The sequence below is a fragment of the Sycon ciliatum genome, chromosome 2 (genome assembly GCF_964019385.1).
Source record: "Sycon ciliatum chromosome 2, ocSycCili1.1, whole genome shotgun sequence".
NCBI classification, from domain to species: domain Eukaryota; kingdom Metazoa; phylum Porifera; class Calcarea; order Leucosolenida; family Sycettidae; genus Sycon; species Sycon ciliatum.
In genome coordinates this window covers 41,019,669-41,028,333 of record NC_088644.1, presented here as the reverse complement: position 1 = coordinate 41,028,333, position 8,665 = coordinate 41,019,669, and positions in this window count along the sequence as shown.

Here is an 8,665-nt window from a genome sequence, read left to right as displayed (position 1 = left end):
AAATGGGTGAGAACTGTGACATCATCCCTTCCCCATTAGAAGGCACAACGTGAATTTTAAAGAAAGTAATAATAAGAGGAACAAGTATTAATGGCTCAGACTGTATCAAATCCACAATCAATAATTGATTGTGGATTTGATTATTATCAAGGCCTCTACAATGTAATGCAGTGGAGAGAGCCAACCCAATTAATTCATTGAAACAACACTAGAGTAAAAGCTTGCAACAGAGTTCTGACACCCAACACAACAGAGTAGTTCAATCGATATGCTCCTAAGACTAATGCGGATGTTGGCGCACATACCCAGCAAGCTGCACAATGGGCTTTCCCGATTCATCTAGCAGATGGTCTCTGGGTTCCCACGTGGCTACGTCCAGGGGATAGCCCTTCCAATGTACAAGGTATTGAATTTGACTACGCAGACGACGGTGATCCAGAACTGCTTCAACCATGAAGCGTGTGCTACCGTCGAGGTCACTGAACGATGGCGGAGCTGGCTGCCGTCGGCCGGGGATAACATTTTCCTTGTACGGTTTGAGTGCGGTGACATTAAACACTGGGTGACACCGGGAAGAGCCAGGCAGGTCCAGCCGGTATGCATTCGCAGCAACTCTTTCTACAATCGTGAAGGACCCCCGCCCAGTGGGTGGTCGATCCACTAGGTTAGCCACGGAGACTGCCCACTGCCACCCGCTCCAGCTCAAGTCGTATTCAAAATTTAATAATAATAATAATAATTTTATAATAGCAATAAAGCGAACAAATTCTGCAGTCATCGCCACACTACAACGAAGTCATAAAAGTTTACCAGAATTAATTTTCTTGTCACATTCATCAGTGGAAAGTCGTGACTGAAGAGTAACCATGCTGAACAATGATTAAATATACATGTACATTCGAAGATGTGTTACGAGAACAAAATACAGTGCCAAAATAGAATGAGGGAAACGGTGAGACAATAGAAGTGAAGTGAGAGCTAAGTGCAACGGCGGGTGAGAAACTAATTATAACGCTAAAACTGTGAAGTGAGACAAACAATCATGCCGTGCACCTACGAAAACAATTTTAACGCAACCACATGTTTCTTCTGCTTACAAAGGTCAGGCTTATGCAAACGAATACAAACAGCCTCAAGTACTTTCAACTGACTAGCATACCGTGCACGACAAAGAACAGAAAAACTAAAATCATCATACACCTGCAGACACTTAGGGTGAGACAACAAGTGAAGAAAAAACGGCAGACTTCTTACGATCACAATCACCATCTGATTCCTCGTCTCCAACAACCGCAACCTCGTCCTCCGTCTCATCTCCCAACTCGTCCTCAGTGTCATCCTCCATGTCATTCTCCTCATCAACACCGATGGATCCCAGGCTCGCTTCATGTTGTCTAACCTCTGTTCGTTGACTCCTCCTTTGATCTTGATGGTAAATTGTTACCATTGTTGTTGTTGTTGTTGTTGTTGTTGTTGTTGTTGTTGTTGTTGTTGTTGTTGTTGTTGTTGTTGTTGTTGTTGTTGTTGTTGTTCCTGTTGTTGTTAAATCTTGTGTTCCCAGTGTCCTCGCCGGTGCTTGACCTCCAGTACTGTAATGATTCATTGAATAATAATCGTCTAGGTCTTTGAATGTTGATTGTGTTACTTTCTTTGTTGAATTCCGTTCCCTTCAGCCTTCTTTCTCGTTGTTCACGTTCAGTGCTTGCCTCATCCATATATGCACGTGCCACCAACACCACAGACTCAGCCCCAGCACTGCCGATGATAGATGTAGGTGGCGGTTCTGGGGGAGGCAACGGCAAAGACGGCGATGAGGGCATCACCTCATCACAGCGTCCACTTTGGTCTTGAGCTGAATGTTGTTGTGGTGTGTTATCTTGTGTTGTTATGGTGCATTGTGTTGTGGTGACAATATGCCCATTATCCGACTCCAAGGCTCTCGATATGGGTAATGGAGGCACTATTGCCAATTTTGGTGTCGATGGCTGTGGCCGAGGGCCGAGGTTAACAATGTAACTTAATTTGCTCACTATGTTGTCCCTATTATTATTTTCCTTCGAGTTTTGTGTCGTGCTGAACTTGATAATTTTCCACCTTGTCACGAGTGTTGTTATCTAATTATTATCTTTACGCTATATAACTTTTAGTCTTTCCAACTTGAGCCATTCGCTGTGTAATCCTTGATGAGAAGGGACCGAAAAAGTTCGGATACTTATGACAAGTGCCTTATTGTGACTGGATGTGTGTTTGCGTGGATACTTGCGACCCATAACTTACCTTCGTTTTAAAATAATAATTAACGCAATAAATTGGTGGTAAAAATGTAGATAGACTCCAATACACGCATATACCTTTGACAACGTGAACGAGACCAAACGGAAAAGCAATCATCAGTATAACTAGAACGACAATCACTATTCTGAACAAGATGGTTAGCAACAGAAGATTCATACACCCAAACAACACTACTAGAACCAGTACATACTTTGGAATTACGTGACAATGAAACCGACCTGACATTCCTTGCCGCTACTGCCATTCCAGACGAGGCCGATGTAGATGTCAATACCAAAGGCACGTCCATTAATGGCACTGCCTGCTGCGATGATGCTCCCTTTGACGTTCCAATGGCTGTTGATGTTGATGATGATGATGATGATGATGAAGAGGAGGAGGGAGATGAGGAAGATGCTGACGACGACGATGACGACAATGACGGAGACGATAATGACTCTGCCAACCTCGCCCTAGAGCGAGCCACTGGTCCCGCAGACACACCATCCGGTGGTTTCTTCGGTGGTCGGCCACGCTTTCCGCCACCGGAGGTGGACACAACGAATGACGGTAGCGAGGAAGTCAAAGAAGACGAAACCGCAGATACCAACGATGATGGCGGGATAGAAGGAAGAGGCGGTAAAGACGAAGGCAATGACAAACAAGCCGATGACGACGAAGAATACAACGACACCCCAGTTGGTTCCGTCCCCAGCGAGGGTGCACCTCCAGTCTCAGTACCATTCTTTGGGGGACGACCTCGTTATTACTTGCATTGTGCGTATCATATTGAGTTTAAAACTGATGTTGATTTGCCAGTAATCCTTCTGATGAGATGGCCTCGAAAACGTTTAAAGGGAAACTGAACGCCAAAAATAAGTATGGCTTATCCGAAGGAGAATTGGGCACTGATTCCGATGAGCTATGTCTCGAGCCGATCAGAGAAGAGGAACCGTGTCAAATTTCATAAATAACGCCTTCCATATTTGGAAATTGGGCTTGATGACGTGCGTACTGCTTAGCTGTCACCATGCTGTGCATGCTCAGCAGTGTAATTGAATGGAAGAAAACAATTACTTTGGTGTTTTGCAGCTCTATTTCGTTCCCTGACGGTAACCAAATCTAGATGTAGGAATCTGTAGAGCAGGAGAGTGACACATGTCTTCCCGAAGGCTGTCCAGGCTGCAGTGGTGAAGAAGAAGACACGATCATCACCCCGAGATCGATTGTAGCGAATTGGAAAACTCATGGTGAATTTGCTTCCACTCCAAGGCAATGTCGAGGTATGAAGGGTGCTTGTACTGCCTTCTAAAGTGAAGAGGAGATGAACATGGCTGTGCATAGCTGTTGTTCTATGCCAACTTACCTACTCTTGCTGGTACCGTAGTGCATAATTGCAAAATTTCGTGGACGAACAACTCGAGTCACTAGTGGCTAGTGAGCAACGCTAACAGGTGAGATTTTTCAATTTGACAAAAATTGTTTTTGTTTGAGAACTGACAGTGGCAGTCATTTGACTCAGTAGGTGTCTCTCTGCTGCTTCTTTCCCTTCATTGGTAGGGTTGTGCTTGAATAGTACAGGTGCTTGAAGTAAAATAAAATAAATAGAACATGTGGAACATAAATCTAATCAAGCATCAGTACATGTATTGCGAATTCAACTTCAAAGCACATGAAATCACAATGATCACTAAGTTTATGGAATCAGGAGGATCGCTAGGACACCCTAGAGCCCTGTGATCAACCAACACATACACACATGCTATATTGCGCACACACATGTACACATTATTATTATTATGACGGATAACCCAAAGGCAATGGTACCTAAATCAGGGGGTGTCTCCGGACCAAACACATGTGCGTGCACTCCCACCCCATCCCACAGACACATGCATGCAGCGCGCACATCCATACACATGTGCGTGTACCCCCCCCCCCCTACACACACACTCCTACCCATACACATGTGTGCATGTACCCCCCCCCCCCTACACACACACACACAGACGGATACACAAACACACAAGCTCGAACACACACACACACAAGATACGTGTAAGTGTACATGGTCTTCCTGGTGCAGATGCTGGGCCAGCACAATGGAAAATACCTTCATCAAGAAGCTTGATCAAGTGTTGTGATAATGGCATTGTTTGTTTGTTTTTACAAAGAAGTGTGGGAAGGATTACAATGCGTTATAATTCATAATTGTTCTTTGCCGGCTTGAACTGTGCAGACCAGAATGCTTCGCTATCAACTCCTGGCTTTCCATCGGCATGGTGTTCAGCTGCAGCGGCATCTGGTCCGGGGAGTTCAAGTTGCTGGATGGCTGCACTGACACAGGATGGGTTTGCATTGGTAATGCGATACGGCAGTCATTCCACATCATGAGCTACATGTTTATGTAATTTATATTGTCGCTCGTCCAGCAACGTCAAGGCTCTGCATGTAAACACAGGAGAACACCATAATAAAAAAATACTACTCAGGGGATAATACTAATTTGGATTATCAATTTCGTGACATTTATGAGTTCCTGTCTAAACCATGCCGTGATATTGATTGCTATCTGCTCACAAAGTACCTTGTATTGTAACAATACTCTGCCTAATCACTACCCTTCGCCAATTATTAGATTCACACAATATTCACAATGTATGCAACACGATGCTGTCTATTGACACTACTCGTACTCTTCTCCCGTTTTCATCTCCCTCTACCTTATGAATACTCTACATTACTGGTTTCGTTTCTACCCTTTCCATTGCTGCCAGCTCCCAGTCTTTTTCAATGCACAGCACCACCTTGAAATTTTTGTGATTTGATGTACACATACTTTGAAGTTGAAATTCGAATTACATGATCAGATTTTGTTCCACATTTTCTATTTATTTTTGCTTCAAGCACAACCCTACCGATGAAGGGAAAGAAGCAGCAGAGAGACACCTACTGAGTCAAATGACTGCCACTGTCAGTTCTCAAACAAAAACAATTTTTGTCAAATTGAAAAATCTCACCTGTTAGTGTTGCTCACTAGCCACTAGTGACTCGAGTTGTTCGTCCACGAAATTTGCAATTATGCACTACGGTACCAGCAAGAGTAGGTAAGTTGGCATAGAACAACAGCTATGCACAGCCATGTTCATCTCCTCTTCACTTTGGAAGGCAGTACAAGCACCCTTCATACCTCGACATTGCCTTGGAGTGGAAGCAAAATCACCATGAGTTTTCCAATTCGCTACAATCGATCTAGGGGTGATGATCGTGTCTTCTTCTTCACCACTGCAGCCTGGACAGCCTTCGGGAAGACATGTGTCACTCTCCTGCTCTACAGATTCCTACATCTAGATTTGGTTACCGTCAGGGAACGAAATAGAGCTGCAAAAAACACCAAAGTAATTGTTTTCTTCCATTCAATTACACTGCTGAGCATGCACAGCATGGTGACAGCTAAGCAGTACGCACGTCATCAAGCCCAATTTCCAAATATGGAAGGTGTTATTTATGAAATTTGACACGGTTCCTCTTCTCTGATCGGCTCGAGACATAGCTCATCGGAATCAGTGCCCAATTCTCCTTCGGATAAGCCATACTTATTTTTGGCGTTCAGTTTCCCTTTAAGGAACAAGCTTCTATACATGAAAACAAATTTTGCTAATGGTGTTTGTACTGAGTGCGCAGCTTACTCTATTTACTTTCTACATGACACTGGCTACAGTCACAAGAGACGTCTCAGTAAGGTAATGAGCACGACAACACCGGGAAAGCATGAGTGCTCAACGGGGTGAAGACCGACATTAGTTTTTGGTAGGGGACGTCGTGGAGCTGCTGTCTCTAAATCGCCACTTTCGGACAGTGTGCCGGATAGCCTAGGGCCAGAATGTTCTGTCCAGGACTCGCTCATGGTGTTCTTCATGCACAGTTAAGCGAGCGTCGGCGGTGCCCAGGTACTTCGACTCCATGACGGAGCTGATGAGCACCTCGACGTCTCTTGTAGCACACCAGTCTCTGATAGACTCTGCATTGCAGCCGACCTTGATACTACCGAGATAGATAACGAGTTTCTTGATGGGCATAACACCTATCAGAATGCAAGGATCGTCTGCCGACTCAGTACCTGCTGACTTCTTTACAAACCGAGAAGTGACGGTGCTACGCAGGGCTTCTGAGATATTATCAGCGCCGTTTTTTGGGCCGTGGGGAAGGTCTACGTGAGCGGCGGCTGTACTCTTGCCACTCTGTATGGTGCGGGTGTGTACTACCGGTGCCGTTTCTGATCTGGGTTCAGAGTGTCTGGTGGCTGAGACGGTCTTAGATGCCTCTTCTGTACCCGCGTTCCCTTGATGTGCGGATGGGCTTGTGTACATTGGACTTCTCTGCATTGATGCAATAGGTTGATGATCTATATTCGGACCTGAATTTGCAGACTGTACACGTGTTGTGGTTGTGGGATCCCGGAACGGTTCCTGATGTTACAGTACTGCGCAACTTCCTTCCCATATTGGGCTGGGGTACGGATGTGTGTGCAATGGGTTGTTGTCGAAGCTCTTTGATTTCTCGCTTGAGTTCCTGAACCTCTTTCCATTCAGAAAAAAATGAACTTCTAGCTTTTGCCCATAAATGGGTCAAACGTTGAGATTTTTTAGAATTTTTTTCTGCAATCCCATATGGAATCCTCTTCCAATTATGTTTCTGAAGTTTTTTTGTCCAAAAGGCAAGCCATAGCAAGAATAGGATTTCGGCCAGGTTTTGCCCCAAAAGCACTGAATTGGGAAAAACCATCAAAATCCAGGCCGTTTGACCCCGCCTGCAACAGTGCATTCTGCGGTTCGAACCCCAGTTCAGGCACCCTTTTTGGACCCTTTTTCAAATTTCAAAGTTCGCAGCACTGCACTGTGTACGATGAAATCACGAAAAATCGCCAAATACGGGAGCTCGCCAGAGCCAGGACCCATCTTTTTATGAATGGACTGTAATTTCAAGGACAATATTGTGTCATCTCTATCCTCTTTCACGGAAACAAACTCCGCGGACATGGATGCGAAGGATACCGCAGGGCTATTAAGCTGGTCTTCTACAACAGACATACCGTGTGTAGTGGCTGGCTGAGGCAGCACTCCCACGCCTTTTTCCCGGAGTTGCTCGACGAGTTCAGGCCGAGAGAGACTCGATGCCTGGTCGACGGATTTCAGCTCACCCAGGTTGATCAGATCCTGATATCCAAACAGAGCTAGGTCTGCATTCTCATCGAGGGACATTGTGTTAGTCTATAGAATACGAAGTCACTTTAAGTGGGTTGTGCAAAAGGTAGGGAGTGCTGCAGAGGCCCGGTTATTCTCGGAGCACGAATATTTGTTAATGATTATGTACTCTTGGTACACGCAGTCACGTTTTTGGAGAAATAATTTGAAGATTCAAGCGCAAGTACGAGGTCGCTTGGCCAAATTGGCTGGGGGAGGTACACACGTTCATCCAAAAAGTCACTTGTTTGAAAAAGAAGTGAATCAGTTTCGAATTATTTCCCAAAAAGGGAAATGCGTACACTCATGATCAATACGTGCTTTTAGCTGTAGTTCGCATGCGCTGATCCCAAACCGCAGGAATCTCCAAGTAATAGTTTCAACCACCTTTGACCTTTGAAGCTTGGAGAGCTTTGAAAAGCCTCCTAAAATTCGGAGAGCTCCAACTTTTCCGAGTGTCCAACTTTTCCGAGAGGATTTAAGAACGCACCCTTAGTTTTGTCGCAGGTCTGATCCATCTCATCTTCGTTCATTATGAAGGTCCTCGTTTCTTTCCTGGTCGTATGCCTTGCAGTGGCAGTGCGGTCCCAGAGCTGCAAACAGACTACCGCCGCCTCTTGCACTGGTGACTCGTACAGTTGCGCTGAGGGCACAGTCACCTGCAGCTCCTACTGCTTGTCCGGATCTACCTATATTCTTGGTAAGTCATTCTACACAACAGAGCTCTAAAAGACCGGAGGAATTCACACTGGCAGCCGCACAGCGAACCCATTTCAGTCTTCAATAGAGAGGTTAAGTTACACGGGTTTTTTACTTTTCTCTACGCACGTACTTAGGAAATCTCACGTTACGTGAAATTTTTAGAGGTTAAGTTACACGTGCACCATGACGTGAAATATTGCCATGGTAAGTTACGGGATTTGTTCGAACAGCTACTTTTTCCCGGTTTAGGGGTTGAACAAAAAAAGTGTGGTGTTTTTTTCTCTCCGCTCAATCGAGCTATAGACTAGACTAGTGATTCACTGGAGCTACCTCTTGAAAGTACAAGAGTGTGCATGAATGACGATGATCTTGCCGCCGTAGTTGTTGCTTTGGCGTTTGGAGGCCTGTATGAGATAGGCTTGGTTGCCATTATTGCTCTTGTGGCT